The sequence below is a fragment of the Panulirus ornatus genome, chromosome 31 (assembly GCF_036320965.1).
Source record: "Panulirus ornatus isolate Po-2019 chromosome 31, ASM3632096v1, whole genome shotgun sequence".
Classification (NCBI taxonomy): Eukaryota; Metazoa; Arthropoda; class Malacostraca; order Decapoda; family Palinuridae; genus Panulirus; species Panulirus ornatus.
In genome coordinates this window covers 3,079,712-3,097,775 of record NC_092254.1, presented here as the reverse complement: position 1 = coordinate 3,097,775, position 18,064 = coordinate 3,079,712, and the positions used below count along the sequence as shown (strand labels likewise).

Genomic DNA, 18,064 nt, shown 5'->3' with positions numbered 1-18,064 from the left:
GACGCAACGGAACGACCATACGATCCTTGAGACGCAGCGGAACGACCATACGATCCTTGAGACGCAACGGAACGACCATACGATCCTTGAGACGCAACGGAACGACCATATGATCCTTGAGACGCAACGTAACAACCATACGATCCTTGAGACGCAACGGAACGACCATACGATCCTTGAGACGCAACGGAACGACCATACGATCCTTGGGACGCAACGTAACAACCATACGATCCATAAGACGCAACGGAACGACCATACGATCCTTGGGACGCAACATAATAACCATACGATCCTTGAGACGCAACGGAACGACCATACGATCATTGAGACGCAACGGAACGACCATACGATCCTTGGGACGCAACGGAACGACCATACGATCCTTGAGACGCAACGGAACGACCATACGATCCTTGAGACGCAACGGAACGACCATACGATCCTTGAGACGCAACAGAACGACCATACGATCCTTGAGACGCAAATACGAACCTTGGGTACGACTGGCGATCCAGAAACAGCAGGAAGAACCTGGAGGATCCCAACCTTGACACGACGCGACGTTACGATAATTGGGCACGACAGTATGGCCCTTGCATGTATCTGCGTGACTTTTGTCCAGGCCATCATACTCAAGGTTTGTACCGTATAATATACTGATACATTATTTGGGTTTTGGCACTACAACTGCCGGGAGGGTCATTAAGGCCGTTCACGTCAATGTTGACTTCAAACACTCATTATTAATGTGGCCCTTGTGTATGAAGGACTAACCTAAATTGTTTCTACGATAGATTTTAGTAATGTGGCCCTTGTGTACGAAGGACTAGCCTAAATTGTTTCTACGATAGATTTTATTTAAAGAAGTCTTCAAGACGGGTGGAATAATGTAAATTAGATTTACAACACCAATGAATGTTTCTTTTCTGAGTTAAGTATCTGTATGTGGCTTTAATGGGAGATTGCTTGTGGAAAGAGAAGCTCATAAACTATGTGAAAGAATATGTACATATAAACAAATTTGGACAGCTGAGGCAAACATCGATAAAAAAAAAAGATATTACGTCTAAAGAGGTAATGATAATAATGCTCTTGAACATGTTAAGGAAAACCCACCAACTTTGGTTAAGATGGCCTGTCATTTAACCTGTTCCTTGAGGTTATCCTGTCGTGTTTAACCTTACGGTCGCACCGTCGTACACAAGTCTGGCTCAATGTACGTTGAAAGGTTTTACGTCACAAAATTATTCCAAATGATCCACAAGTGATGGAGAGGATTATATGCTTTACATCAGTAATTCGCTTTACCTATGATCATGGTATTGTTTCATGATGCTGACTTATAGTAGTAATTTGTTTATCAGCTATAAAACTGAATCTGGTGTTCAAAACAGCCATTGTATACTAGGATTGACTAGCTAATCACGTCAAAGAGCTAATCTCCTACAAAGAAAAATGTGAATCTTCCTTAAACATTAAAGAAAGCTTCTAAATGAGTAGAAGAGATAATGTAAGGTAGTTAAACTGTCAGTTTATAATCATGAAGATAAATGCAAGATCAAAATTTTTATACAGACAAGCAAAGGGCTTTAATCAGAAAATTAAGAGAACTATATGTTCTGCTTTAATTCATCCTCATTTTGATTATGCTTGTTCTTCTTGGTATTCTGGAGTAAGCAGTAAATCCAAAAAGCGGCTACAAATTTGTCAAAACAAATTCATTAACTTTATTGTAGGAGTAGACAGACCCCAGAGTTCACATTGGCCAAGCAGAGGGGGAGAAAGTAAACATGTTAAGTGTAGAGAATAGGGTTGAGCAAATAAAATTGAATCATGTCTTTATCATTTACAATAACAGAAGGCCCACATATCTTAAAATTTTCATAGGGTAGTAAATAACCAGTCAATCAGGACTGGACATAGTATTTAACTTTTGTGTAACAAGAGCCAAGAGATCTGTGGCTCATACCTTCTATCATACAGCTATTAAAGAATGGAATTCATTACCAAATAATATATAGTGCATATATTAAAAAAAAAAACTTTAGATCAGCAGTTAGGAAACATTGACGAAGAAAGATTCTCTGAACTAAATAACTGTGTATATTACCAGACATATAAGCAGTGTTATGCATAGTGTTTTTAAACTTTTTTAACCGTTTTAAAGAGGGATATACAATGTGCATATGTGTCTTGTATAGGGTGCTGTGGCTCCTTTGTTGACTGCTCTATCTTGCTGCAATACAAGGACCCCACTGGAAATATGTTTGTGAAACTTTGGTTGGTTATCCTCGTGGAATATACTATGCACCTTATTGTGGTGTGTTGCACAGAATGTACAGAATGCACTAGGGTCCCTGAATAAAGTCAATCAATCAGTAATATCAGAATTAACAGGGGAGGGAAAGTATGAGTAAAGTCATTGATACAAGAGTAGATAGGGATGCAGTAAGAGTAGAGAAGGTTGCAGCAAGAGTAGATTGATAGGGATACATCAAGAGTATTTAGGGTTACAGCAAAAGTAGATTGATGGGCTTGGTTTGCAGCAAGAGTATATATGATTGTAGCAAAATTAGATAGAGATGTAGCAAGAGTAGGTAGGTTTGGATCGAGTTGATAGGATTGCAGGAAGAGTAGATAGGATTGCAGTAAGAGGAGATAGGGTTGCAGTAAGATTATTAAGTTGCAACAAAGAGTAGATAGGTTGCAGTAAAGTAGATAGACACGGTTGCAACAAAGGAGATGGATAGAGTTGCAAGAAGAATAGATAGATAGGGTCGCAACAAGAGTAGATAAATAGGGTTGCAGTAAGACTCGTTATGGTTCCAGCGAGAGTAGATAGGGTTGCAGCAAGAGTGGATAGGGTTGTAGCAAGAGTAGATAAGTTGTAGCAAGAGTAGATAGATAAGGTTGTATTAAGAGTAGATTAAATTGCAGTAAGACATTGGCGTTGATCATACTTGTAGGACACTGGCGTTTATTACTCTTAGAGGACACACTGGCATTGATTACTTACATAAAACCTTGGTTCATTCTACGGTACAATACGTCATGATGCTAATGTTTCTAGTACCATCTTATTATTGAGGACAGTTAGGACAGATGACTCAATACTTATTCTGTTATTGAGCATATGAGTATAATTTTAGGAACTATATATATAAATATATATATATGTATATATATATATATATATATATATATATATATATATATATATATATATATATATATATATATACTGGATGTAGTGCTGAGGTCCATGGATGTAAGGTTAGAACTGTATTATTTCTGACCTAAATTCCCCTAATATTTCCTTGTCCATACAATTTTGATAAACTGCTGACCTATCTTGTCCCCTTACATGCAGACCTTGCTGTGTATGTATACATTTTAATGAGAAACCTTACATCAAGATGTCGCTGCAGTTGGCGTTTATTCCAGGCTCTCTCAGTATACCAGTGCCTACTTATGTGCCACCCTATGAAGCCATACTAAGGGGAGAAAACAGACAATTGATGTGTCGGTCAAGAGGCTGTTTGTTATCTTTTAATGGTATTTTTTTTTGTAGAGGACGAATTGTGTGGGCCGCGTCCAGGGCTGGATACCTCCGTGTCTTAGCGTTGAGATCCCTTAGGTTGCCTTAAATTCACCTGCTCAGTGTTTCCCATCTTATTGTGCCATCTTTATGCAGCTGTTATTATTCCCAAGCATACACAACATATTCTTAGACCTGGACTAATATCGTTTGACGTTGTAGTAACGCTTAATCGACAAAAGTTTGTAGTGTGAAGGGAAACCTTAGTTAGTTGTGGTGGGTGTAGATGGCGCGGGTGTGGGTGACGTCACATGTTCGGCGGTGGTCAGTGACACCAGCGCCAGTGTGAGAGTGAGAGAGTCAGTGCGAGGATCTGAATGTGTGGCTCATTATCCTCTCCATTTGCACCTACAGGCATGCTCTAGCCCTGGGATACGTCACCTGAGTGCGGCTTGCCCGAGACACACCAACACACAGGTAGGTGCAGCAGGGACGGGGCGGGGCCGGGCGCTGGCCTCCGCCTGCTGCTGGGGCGGCCGTCCTGGTGGCCTCAGGAACCGTTGCTCCGCGTCTGGCTAATGCCCAAGTTTCACCCTCCCTCAGGGGCCTTCACCGTCCCTAGGCCTCCTTATGGGCCCACACCTACACCTAGGCCTCCATACGGGCCCATGGCTCACCTAAAGCACCGTCAGGGACCCCTCACCTGCCGCAGTGCCCATTCGGGGACTCACTTTGTGACAGGCTCAAAACACGGACCGTCATCTTGCGCTGGGCCAACCCTTATCAAAATCCGCTTACGGGGCCCTCATCCTTCCTGTTCACAGATGAGGTCTTCAGCCCTCACCAGGACCGCTCTAGCAGTCACCACGTTGTTCGGGTCCACAGGAGAGGCATACACCTCTCACGTCCACAGTAGGACACTTCATTCATCGGCCATATTACGGGTCCGCATCCACCCCATGGCAGACCACAGTATCAGCCCCCGATCACCATAAGTAATCCTCTAGGGAGTGTAACACTCTCCGTGGGCTGAGATTAGGATTCTAAAGGACAAGGAAGTGTCCCTGGGTATTGATATGACAGGTGGGACATCCCAGAGTGAAGAGTGGGACAGTCATAGGTGACGGGTTGGACAGCCCAAGTGACAGGCGAGGGAGCACAGAGTGACAGGTGGGGCAGCCCATCTAAGTGACAGGTGAGGGAGCCCAGGGTAACAGGTGGGGTGGCCCATGTGACGGGTGAGGGAGCCCAGGGTGACAGCTGGAGTTGCCCATCTAAGTGACAGGTGAGGGAGCTCGGGATGACAGGTGGGGCCGCCCATCTAAGTGACAGGCGAGGGAGCCCAGGGTGACAGCTGGGGTTGACCATCTAAGTGACAGGTGAGGGAGCCCAGGGTGGCAGGTGGGGTGGCCCATGTGACGGGTGAGGGAGCCCGGGGTGACAGGTGGGGCAGCCCATCTAAGTGACAGGTGGGGCAACCCATCTAAGTGACAGGCGAGGGAGCCCAGGGTGACAGATGGGGGACATCCCATGTGACTGGTGGGGCAACCGATCTGAGAGGTGGGGTGGCCCAGGGTGACAGATGGGGTGGCCCATGGTGTCAGATGGGGTGGCGCAGGGTGACAGGTGGGGGGCAGCCCATGTGACAGGTGGGACACACTACATAACGGGGCAACAAAGGTGGTACTACAACCAGGAAAAGTGTGATACAAGGAAAGACTAGAGGACTTGAACTTGCCCTCCAGTGAAGAGAGGAGTGAGGGGTGACGTGATCATAACCATTAAGTTTTCAAACATTGATAACGCAGAAAGTATGAACGGTTCCGCGAAAGATGTAGGAACAGAAGAACCGGAGGATAACAGTCATGAAGGAAACCCGTGTAACAAAAAAAAAGTTTTGTAGATTGCTCGTTGGACGAATGGAATAAACAGAACGATAATTGTGGACAGCAATACCTGTATCACCATGTGTTATAGACACCTTGACTACCATACATGTAACACCATGTAGACACCTTGATTTACCATACATGTAACCCCATGTATTGTAGACATTTTGACTACTACCATACATGTAACATCATGCATTATAGACACTTTGACTACCATACATGTAACCCCATGTATTGTAGACACCTTGACTGTTACCATACATGTAACACCATGTATTATCACCTTGTCTGCTACCATACATGTACATACCACCTTGTCTGTGCTACCATATGTGTATGTATACCACCACTTTGTCCACCACCATACAGTACCAACTTGACTTTACAGCCATGTATGTGCCAACTTGATGCCTCCATAAATGTACCACCGTACATGTATCTGTACATGTATACATGTTACACCGTGTGCTTGACGTCTCCATCAGATCTGAAGATTTCTACAATCTGCAGAATGGTTTCTGGGTCAGAGAAGATGTCTGCCAATAATCTGAACGTTTTTCAAATGTAAATACTTAAAAGAGAACAACAGACCGCTGGCTGTCTCCCTGTGAACAGTGAAAATATAAATGAGTGGATTGCTTGAAGCCAGCCTAGAACCGGGCAGGTAATGTGTGAAGCCTGACAGCGACGCAGTACTTGCCACTCTCGCCCTTGTGTCCGAAGGTTTAGAGGTGTTTATATCTGCGCGGCCAGCTAACCGTCTACCTCCCCACCCGTCTCCTCCCCCACTCCCGTACTTTAGTAGGTTACTTGCCGCTGCCGTTCGTCGCCGCCGCCGCCGCCGCCGACATCATGGACGGAACCTTACTGCCTGATGTGACTGATGCGGGAAGAGCTACTTGGTCAGGCTTGAGGAAACATTGATGCTGGTAATTGCAGTTATACAGTCACGCCTGGGGAGCCATACCTGCTAGTGCTCCGTAGAAAGGAACAGTTAGTTATATATTGGTTACATTTCTTGCTTGAGGAAGCGTACCAGCTGCTGCTGCTGCGTCTTAGAAAGGAAGAGTTAATTTGTTGTAGTGAAGAACTACAACTACTGCTTCAGTAGTAATACTAAGTTACTATGTTCACCTGGGAGCCTTTAGTGGCCCTCACATCTGCAACATTTCGTGGCTAAGGTTGTAATCGATATCATTGTCGAGAACATTGTGTAAGGGTGAAACTGTGGTTAATTTCGTAAAATATAAGAATAATATACTGGTGTAAGAATAGTCCAATCCAGAAATAGCCAGAGGAATCGTTTTATTGAGAAAGTCACATGCTTACAGAGAAAGCGTGGATACCACGCAAAGATTTGTACCAATACAAGATTAGTGATTCCTTAAATCGAGACGTCCGAGAAAATCTATTGACCAAAAATGTTACCTTCACTGAGAAGGATGGTCGTAAGACGTTTCGTCCAGCATGTGAATAATGTGTTTACATTTTGGACGCAGCTTTCGATATTTTATTTTTGCACCACACACACACACACACACACACACACACACACACACACACACACATATATATATATATATATATATATATATATATATATATATATATATATATATATATATATATATATATATATTAACAGATCGCTGTTAGAAGAGCTAGTGGCCAGCAGAGAGCAGAGCCCTACCCGACAGTAGGTGGTCATTGTTGTGAGTGGTTTATCGGCTGGCAAGAAGGGCGTTTTGGTCCTCAAGCAGTTCGAAGGCGTTAATGAGCGCACGTCCTGAGGTGTCGCTGTGGCATTGATATTGGTACAGTTGACGAATGCAACAGATCCAGTGCTGATATATCTCCCATTGCAGAGAGGCATGGGGGATGAAGGTGAGTGTTCAAACTACAAATGGTGTAGGCGTCAGACTGGGGAGGAACAATGTGGTTTGATCGAATTAGTAATAAAAGGGTAAGAGAGGTGTGGTAATATAAAGTGTGGGGTTGAGAAAGCAGAAGAGGGTGTGAAGAAATGGTTCTGACGTGTGGAGTAATTTCTTCACGTCCGAAAGGAAAGGTTGAAAGAGGATATATGTGTCAAGCGGAGGGGACAAGAAGCGGGAGACCAAATTGGAGACAGGAGGATAGAGTGAAAAAGATTTTAAGTGAAGGTGGCTTGAAGTCCACATGTTGATGTCCTCACTGAAGTCCATGTGTTGATGTCCTCAATGAAGTCCACCGTGTTGATGTCATGGAGAACAACAGCCCAGCTGCAGTGGTGTTGTGGTGGGAAATGTAACGTTGTTAAGTATTGTTGTAGTGTTTATGGTGTAGCGGTTGTTGATGTGGGGTGCGTTGTAATAGTGAAAGGAATAATGCTGTGGAACAGTTGTTGATAATGTAGTGGTTCCCTGGATGGCCCACTGGGGTAATGAATGGTGTAATATTTGTATAATGGACTATGTAACTTTAATTTAGTTGATGTACCTAGTGCTATTATGGGGTAGTGTTGGTGTGGTACTACCGCTTGTGATGGATTCACCAAGCGGAGATGGTGTGGTAGGTAATGCAGCTCGTATGGTGATGGTACGTATAGTGGTGGTGAGGGGATGAAGCTGACGGAGTGGTGGTGGTATAGTGTTGCACCAGTATAGTGAGTCTCATGATATAGTGGTGGTATGGTGATGCACCATTATATAGTGGTAGACACATGATGTAGTGGTGGCGGTATGGTGATGCACCAGTGTAGTGGTCATGACGGTGTGGTAGTGGTATGGTGATGCACCATTATATTGTGGTAGTCTCATGATGCAGTGGTGGTTGTATGGTGATAGTCAAGTGTTGTGATGGTTTGGATAGTTTTATGTAGTGGTGTCCGTAGTGGGATGGTGAAGAAGCGTTTGTGATGGTGGTATTCATGGTGGGTGTACGCATAGTCACAGACTGGACAGCCAGAACTGAAATTAGGTTGTCTGTGTTTACAGTGCGGCTGTCAAGCCTTGTGCTAACAGATAATTGTACCAACAGAGAGCGGACCTGATGCCGAAAGCCTATATATAGACATGAGGATGTCAACCCGTTCTCTCATTCCCCCAATGTGTTGTGTGTTTGGGAGCGAGGGAGGTGGTGGTCATTATGTGTGCGTGACACGGGGCTGGCCAGCATGGGCGGCGAGGGTTGCCATAATTAAGGCTACATCTCACATATGGCTGGCAACATTTGCGGGAAGCCCGCCAAGCTCTCGACCGGCACCGATAACTTGCCGCCGGCCGCTACCTCTGCTGTGGTGAAACTTTTTCCTTCTTAGCTACACACGATTCTTTGGTCGTTCGTACATTGAGATATTTTGGCATCGCTGTAGGACTAGATTTTTTAGAGAAGCCAACTTGACAGCTAAAGCTTGGATCAGCTGTCTGTCCATGGCCGTGAAAACTTACAGTGGTGCCACGTTTGGCTTTTACAGTGGTGCCAAATGTAGCGAAAGTTGCACGTTACACCTGTCATGTTCCTTCTAATAAATGCCGTACTGTTATGTTATAACATATCTTGATAGAATGTACTGGAAATATTATTGACTTTTGCAAAGTTCATCTTGTATATAGTACCTGGACACTCCGCCGAACTGGCTGAGTGTGAAACGGGGATTGGCAAATTGGTGTAGAAAGTTGGTTCATCGGTTATACCCTGGACCACTACTGCTGGGCGGCACCAGGTACAAGAATGGTGAAAATGAGGGATATTGTGTGGAGCTGATGATGGCGGTGTGCTGGCCTTGAGTGGCTGGCCGGGTGTGGGGCGGCTGCAGCTTCCCGTTTACCCACACACTTGCACACCTGCATATACACGCACCTACACATACATGTTGACCTATCAGCCATACACGTAATCACACACACACACACACACACACACACACACACACACATATATATATATATATATATATATATATATATATATATATATATATATATATATATCGGCTACACAGACACAGGAGCATATTATAGTAATGCGTTACACGTAGAATCAGCATTCACACAAAATAAAACAAACATTTTATGCTCTGTGACTAAATATATTGACAGGAAGGGTGAAGTCTATTGCCAATATGGGATAGCGGTTTCTCTATTCCATGTGAAGGTTAATTAGCCAAGGTTTCTCAGGTCAGTAATAATGAGAAGAGTTAACTGGCTGGAAGAAAGTATGAATTTTCGCATTAGTGTATATATATATATATATATATATATATATATATATATATATATATTTATATATATATATATATATATATATATATATATATATTCGGTGATAAATTAATTAACTTTGTGGCGTAATGGTGAACTTTGAGCCAGTGTTGCGGGTTCCGTTTTCCCTCCTTCCATCGGACGGGGTTGCCAAATAATGGATGCTAGTGTCGAGATTTTTTTTTATGTACTCTTTGTCTCTTTAGGCATAGCTGGATGAACGTTTATACAAGATTTTAATTAGTAACAGAAGTTAGCAATAAGAAGAAAGACTAAGAATATTCGAAATTATAAACCTGTTCATGGAACTATGTGTTGGTAACGCTACAAAACAATGCGGAAATAAAGAGATGCCTGTTAGTTATTTTTCAGAAAATATCATGTATTATTTTTTGTTTTCCGTACGTTTATTGAATAATTACTGATAAACAGCTTGGAGGATTCTATTGCATTATTGATAATGTATTTACTTTGCCAGAAAAAACGGCAATTGATTTTCATGGCAGCTGAAGTAACCATTAAGCAATGAAGCGTTGCCATATTTTGTTACATGCAGTTTCCAGGCCACTGCTAGCATCGCCTCTTTTCTTCTGTTAGGACGCTGTCTGTGGTAATTCAGTGGAATATAATTTAACATTGATTTTGAATAAAAGCAATACAGAAATTTATTTTTGAAAAGTGAAAGAAATTGGAGGAATTCTGGACAAATAATGAATTGGTCTATCTGTTTAGAAACATTTCAAGCCAAAAGAAGTCATACTCGAAGAATACATCGTTGATTCAGAAGTTTTTGATGAATTGCGCAATTTATATATATATATATATATATATATATATATATATATATAAATATATATATATATATTTTTTTTTTTTTTTTTTTTTTATACTTTGTCGCTGTCTCCCGCGTTTGCGAGGTAGCGCAAGGAAACAGACGAAAGAAATGGCCCAACCCCCCCCCCCCATACACATGTACATACACACGTCCACACACGCAAATATACATACCTACACAGCTTTCCATGGTTTACCCCAGACGCTTCACATGCCTTGATTCAATCCACTGACAGCACGTCAACCCCTGTATACCACATCGCTCCAATTCACTCTATTCCTTGCCCTCCTTTCACCCTCCTGCATGTTCAGGCCCCGATCACACAAAATCTTTTTCACTCCATCTTTCCACCTCCAATTTGGTCTCCCTCTTCTCCTCGTTCCCTCCACCTCCGACACATATATCCTCTTGGTCAATCTTTCCTCACTCATTCTCTCCATGTGCCCAAACCATTTTAAAACACCCTCTTCTGCTCTCTCAACCACGCTCTTTTTATTTCCACACATCTCTCTTACCCTTACGTTACTTACTCGATCAAACCACCTCACACCACACATTGTCCTCAAACATCTCATTTCCAGCACATCCATCCTCCTGCGCACAACTCTATCCATAGCCCACGCCTCGCAACCATACAACATTGTTGGAACCACCATTCCCTCAAACATACCCATTTTTGCTTTCCGAGATAATGTTCTCGACTTCCACACATTTTTCAAGGCTCCCAAAATTTTCGCCCCCTCCCCCACCCTATGATCCACTTCCGCTTCCATGGTTCCATCCGCTGCCAGATCCACTCCCAGATATCTAAAACACTTCACTTCCTCCAGTTTTTCTCCATTCAAACTCACCTCCCAATTGACTTGACCCTCACCCCTACTGTACCTAATAACCTTGCTCTTATTCACATTTACTCTTAACTTTCTTCTTCCACACACTTTACCAAACTCAGTCACCAGCTTCTGCAGTTTCTCACATGAATCAGCCACCAGCGCTGTATCATCAGCGAACAACAACTGACTCACTTCCCAAGCTCTCTCATCCCCAACAGACTTCATACTTGCCCCTCTTTCCAAAACTCTTGCATTCACCTCCCTAAAAACCCATATATATATATATATATATATATATATATATATATATATATATATATATATATATATATATATATATATGGGAGACCAAGTTGGAGGTGGAAAGATGGAGTGAAAAAGATTTTGAGTGATCGGGGCCTGAACATGCAGGAGGGTGAAAGGCGGGCAAGGAATAGAGTGAATTGGGTCGATGTGGTATACCGGAGTCGACGTGCTGTCAATGGAGTGAATCAGGGCATGTGAAGCGTCTGGGGTAAACCATGGAAAGTTCTGTGGGGCCTGGATGTGGAAAGGGAGCTGTGGTTTCGGGCATTATTGCATGACAGCTAGAGACTGAGTGTGAACGAATGGGGCCTTTGTTGTCTTTTCCTAGCGCTACCTTGCACACATGAGGGGGGAGGGGGATGTTATTCCATGTGTGGCGAGGTGGCGATGGAAATGAATAAAGGCAGACAGTGTGAATTGTGTGCATGTGTATATATGTATGTGTCTGTGTGTGTATATATATGTGTACATTGAGATGTATGGGTATGTATATTTGCGTGTGTGGACGTGTATGTATATACATGTATATGGGGGTGGGTTGGGCCATTTCTTTCGTCTGTTTCCTTGCGCTACCTCGCAAACGCGAGAGACAGCGACAAAGCAAAATAATAATAATAATAATAATAATATATATATATATATATATATATATATATATATATATATATATATATATATATATATATATATATATATATATATCCCTGGGGATAGGGGAGAAAGAATACTTCCCACGTATTCCCTGCGTGTCGTAGAAGGCGACTAAAAGGGAAGGGAGCGGGGGGTTGGAAATCCTCCCCTCTCGTTTTTTTTTTTAATTTTCCAAAAGAAGGAACAGAGAAGGGGGCCAGGTGAGGATATTCCCTCAAAGGCCCAGTCCTCTGTTCTTAACGCTACCTCGCTATTGCGGGAAATGGTGAATAGTATGAAAGAAAAGAAATATATATATATATATATATATATATATATATATATATATATATATATATATATATATATATATATATATCATTAAACACAAAGACCATATAAAGGTTTGGCTGGATACTTCTTCCCTTTGGAGAGGCACGAATGAAGTTCATCCACGTAGTATAAGAAGTTTTACTGAACAGATTCTGTGGTTTATATATTATGCATTATCGGTATTTATTGGAATATTGTGATGAAGAATTACACTGGTTGAATTACAGTAATATTGTGGTTGGCATACATTAGTTATTCTATGGTGAACATCACTGGTGAGCTTTGGTTAATTAACGGTGTTGTTTTAGTTGATATACACGAACTAAGAGAAGTCTTAAGTTATTTGCACTTGTTCACGGATTGTAAATGACATTGACAATAGTAGGTACAGGACTATTCTTGTATCTCTCTGTACGAATCATGGCTTTGTGTCCATCCATGTTGGTGTTTTTAATTTACTATTCGCCCCAGATCATGTTGGAAGGTGGTATAAGACGGCAGAGAACATTTTGTATAAGTTGACTCACTGCAGAAGTTGTGTTTACATGCAGAGATGAGCTCGTGTGTACGTTAGCAATAGTTTTCCTGGCATTAAGATACTGATGTTGGCTTAGCAGTTCTTTATACTGATATGGTTTGTTCATGGCTGGAGGCAGATTTATTGAGGATAAAAACAAGTGTTAAGTAGAAGAAAAGTCGTCAAAGAAGTAGTTTTATGTGGTGACCTTTGCCTTATCGCCCCCCTTGATTTATTGTTCTGCAGTGATTCAGGTCAAGAGCTAAAGTATTGGTATTGATTTCTGTGAAGTAAGAGGTTCATTGTACATAACTGTGCTGAGACAAAATTACGATTAACTTTACTGAATTGTGCCTGACCTTCAATGATATGGTTTACAGAGAGGAACAGAGTGCGTGAATATTTACCAACAGCACAGCAAGCACTGGAGGTGGTGGAGTGAGGGATGCCATGCTAGTTTGATACAGTGTTACACCTCAAGGGAAAATGCTCAGCCATTCTGCCTGGTGTTGGAATCATTGAGGTAAGCGGGCGGCCATCTTACCACGCCCACCGTTCACTTCAAGCTTTAAGGCTTTTTTCTCCTGTGCAGAGTTTCCCCAGAACGTCATAGCACCTGCTGTTTCAAACATCGTTGATGTATGTATGTATTTGAAGGCAGTTATTTCTCCAGTATTTAAAACCACGGCATCCCCGTTCAAAGACTGAGAATTGATAATTTCAAAATCGTTCGCAACATACAAGGGAGATAAATCCTCTGTATTTCGCGTCATGTCAACTCCTGCATGCAACATGTGTAGTAGTTTGCGTCACTTTCACTCCATCTCTCAGTTCTCAGACAAGAAAGAAAGAAAAACCCAGCAGAGTAACGAAGTCTTTCATGACACCCACCATACCTGCTTCCATACCACCGCGTCCACCTGCATGGCGGCTGCCTCACAACACAGTCGACCGTTGGTCGTGTCTCGTCTTTTTTAAGACGGAATGTTGTGTTGACATTGTTGGATGACGTTGTGGACCTGCTTCATCATGGTTCGAACCGTGAATGATGTAGGTTCGGTTAGGTTAAGATTCTCCGAAAGTTGAATTGCGTTTTATCGTGATGTCTCAAGCTGTTTGTTAGTGCAGTCTTGTAGTTTTACTGTGTGTTAAGGTGTTGGCATTTGGTGTGTTGGGTCGCACAATCCGGAATGTCGTTTTTACCGAAGCATTGATTACCAGTTTCAAGGCATTATCAGGTCTCGTAAAGTGGAAATGTCAATAGATTTTTCTCGTATGGGTTAACTTGAGCGCCACGCTGGTTTACCTAAGGCTTGCTAGCTGTCGCAGGTTGGGTCACAGACGTAAGGTAGAACTCGCGATAGTCGTAACTGTGTCGTGAAATACGTCACAGTTGCTTGTGCACGACGCACTATTGTCATGCCGAAAGGTCTTGCTTGCCTCCGTTCCTAAGAACGGTACCTGCGAGGTGAAAGGGTAGGATATGTGAAGAGGAAATTGAATCCTTCCCTCGAGATGTGAACCTCTAGAAATGAAATATATGGCAAAAGAGAGTGGATTAACAGCGCAGAACCTGACACAGGTGAAAACTAAATTCATATTCTGTTAACGGTGCCGCGGTGCAGCCCTTGGCGGTACAGGGAGGGGTGGAGGTTCCTCCCAATGTTACACAGTAAGGTTGGGATGACGGCAGCTCAGACACTTCCCGTGGCTGTACACAAGGTAACACCATGTTTGGTCCAAGATGAGCGATAGTCGGTGCTGTCCCCAACATGGCAGGAGATAGACAACGAAGTGGTGAATGGCCAGCGTTGTGGTAAATGTCCAGCGTTGTGGTGAATGGCCAGCGTTGTGGTAAATGGCCAGCGTTGTGGTTAATGGCCATCGTTGTGGTAAATGGTCAGCGTTGTCTGACCCTGATAACGTTGTTATTGGTTGTGAATCAACGTAGCAAACCGTTAACAGCACAGATGGTAGAGAACCATCATGGCGGAACGACTACACCGTAATCTGGTAGTTGACCCAATATGGCGGACTATAATGACATAAACTGGTAGTAGAGCAATTAGTTCGAGTGGTAATATAGCTGGTACTGGTCAGGCATAGAAAATTAATTTAGAGGAGAGACATAGCAGGTAAAGTCTTAATTCCCTAGTTGTGACATTGTTTACATTTGCTGTTGTGACAGAGTAGATGTCATATAACACAAGAATGTTAGCAAGGTGAGGATTGGCAACATACTACCTTGCCTTATCAATCTTATCACACAATACTGATATTTCTGATTGATCAGGTTCACGTAATCGGTTAGCCAGTGCATGAATTATATTTATGATTTATAGCACTTCTGCGAAGGTATTTAGTTATAGACTCCTGTTCCAAATTGTCTTTTAAGAAAAGACATTGTTTAATGGTTTTGATATTTCTTAAGCTAGTGCGTTCATATACAGGTATCTCTTCTCATCCCGTCTGACTATCAGTGCATGACAAGATCATGAAAAGTAGGATTTCACGGGAAAATCATGATTGGTCTGTTTATGTAAACGAGAAAATCTGGCTCTTCGTGAACAATGGTCATGTGATAGTGACGGATGTTGGACTGCTTCTGCCACTCCACCTGACTCTCATTCCCCAGCATATATATATTATCGTCTCCTTCGAGAGTTGTAACGTATTTAACCTTTCATAAAACCATTCAGAAGTCAAGGCCAGTGTTGTAAGAGGAAGGTTCACGGTGTTGTGACGTTACAACATTTTGTGATTTTCAATTTTTTTTTTTTTTTTTTGTCATTTTTAAAGCCAGAATAGACTTAGCGTCTTACAAAGTGTATGATAACGCTCGTAGCTACACAGACAAGCACTTCAGTACAAATGGAGTTTGTATATAGTTATGCTCGCTACCCCACGGAAAAATACTGATGAATTATGTATACACATGAAGAGGATGGCCTAATTTTTTTGTTCGTGTCTTGTGTTGTCGGTGAGGAGGCAAGAGTGTTACGGGGGGCCTGACTGCCACTTCCCCACGCCGTCATTACACCGGTCACGTGATGCTGGGAAATGAACAATGAAAACTTTTACTTCCATAATTGTTCCAAGCATTTTTGGTGTAATGAGCAGGTGTGTGCTTCTATGAAAGACGCTTGGTGCTTCACAGGAACTGTTTTTAGGAACATATGCTGCGTTAAGGCTGCGCTATTTAAAGTAGCAGGGAAATGATGGATTTCTTTGCGATAAGTTTTCTAAAGGCACTCTAAATGATGAAACCTAGCGGCGTAACTCCGTGCTCTAAGTCCGGTAACACACGCACACACACATTACAATATATATATATATATATATATATATATATATATATATATATATATATATATATATTGCAATAGGTTAGAGTTGTGCGCGTGATCTAGTATTTGCTGATAACCACGAGGAAAATGAAGCACGATAAGTTCCCATGCGCATTTTTGTGCAATGATCACATCGTCAGGGGAGATACAAGGTACAAGACTCAGAACAGTCACTTTATGCACAAAGAAGAAGCGGAGCTGAGACGCCGTTGGTGCACCAGAGTTTCCGGTTGGCGGTGTTCTGGTCTGGCGCCAAGCGGGTCTTCAAGATTTGATTTTGCGGATAAGGCAGGGAACCGTATGCATTTTTTTTTTTCTCTTTACCTTCGACCAAGGTATGGACGCAGCTGAGTATGGTAAAGTATCTGGATATCTCAAGGCTGCATGAAATACCGTACCAGGCAGCCTTGTCACGCATCTAAAATGTCGCTGTTGCTGTGAGGTTAAACAGGTACACTCATGTTATGTCCGTCTGTCAGACTACATCATCATCTCATGGTGTCAGACTGGCCCACAGGTCGTCTGGTTTATGTTGTGAACGACAGTCAGGGTTGGGTGTGTGGTAGTACACCCAGGGAGGCTTAGGTGAGTGGGATAACCTAGATTAGGTGAGTGGGATAACCTAGTTTAGGTGAGTGGGATAACCTAGATTAGGTGAGTGGGATAACCTAGTTTAGGTGAGTGGGATAACCTAGATTAGGTGAGTGGGATAACCTAGATTAGGTGAGTGGGATAACCTAGATTAGGTGAGTGGGATAACCTAGATTAGGTGAGTGGGATAACCTAGATTAGGTGAGTGGGATAACCTAGATTAGGTGAGTGGGATAACCTAGATTAGGTGAGTGGGATAACCTAGATTGGCTACTAGTAAAGCTTGTTGTGACCTCCCCTAACCCCCCCAACTCTCTGTACAAATATGAGAGTATGAGGCTCGTGGCTGAGGAATGTTCCCCACGAACCTAAGAATGGACACCACACCTACTGTGTGTGTGTGTGTGTGTCAGTATGACGGTAGAGAATAACGGTGCTTTGAAACAAGCCAGCCATCCTGGCCTCATCTCTCTCTCTCTCTCTCTCTCTCTCTCTCTCTCTCTCTCTCTCTCTCTCTCTCTCTCTCTCTCTCTCTCTCTCTCTCATATATGTTACTTTAACCAGAACGTAGCAGCTGTAGACATACATCACGTATATATGTCATGGTATGACCCTCCTGACACGCTGCGCTGGTGAGAATGGTCGTTTGTTCTCTGGTCTGGGACACAGGTACCCACCCACCTTACCCACCTTGTGGTTCCTGACACCTGTGAGGGACACACCACTCACCTCTCCATACGTGCGCCTCATCCATTGATCTGGAATAAATATTATGTTTACGTCGTTGGGTTGTGAATGAAGCGTGGATCAAGTGGGTGAGGTGGTGTACAGTGGAGCGGGCCCAGCAGCAAGCTACGTTTGTGTTGATTGTTGAGACGTGGTCTTGGCGGATGTGGGGTTCCTGACGCCCCAGGGAGGAAATACCACACACATGATGCTCTTCTTCCAACACGACGGAACGACCCATTGAGCACGACGGAACGACTACTGAGCACGAC

The 18,064-nt window shown here is 42.9% G+C and overlaps 1 protein-coding gene across 1 annotated transcript in view; it reads left to right on the top strand.

Moving 5' to 3' along the window:
- The first annotated feature begins 3,863 nt into the window (after positions 1–3,863).
- ck (myosin-VIIa ck) overlaps positions 3,864–18,064 on the top strand; it is an 85,530-nt gene continuing 71,329 nt past the window's right edge. The window contains exon 1 of the mRNA XM_071680329.1: positions 3,864–4,018. The gene's annotated coding sequence lies outside the window, so the exon portion shown is untranslated. The remainder of the gene's footprint in view (positions 4,019–18,064) is intronic.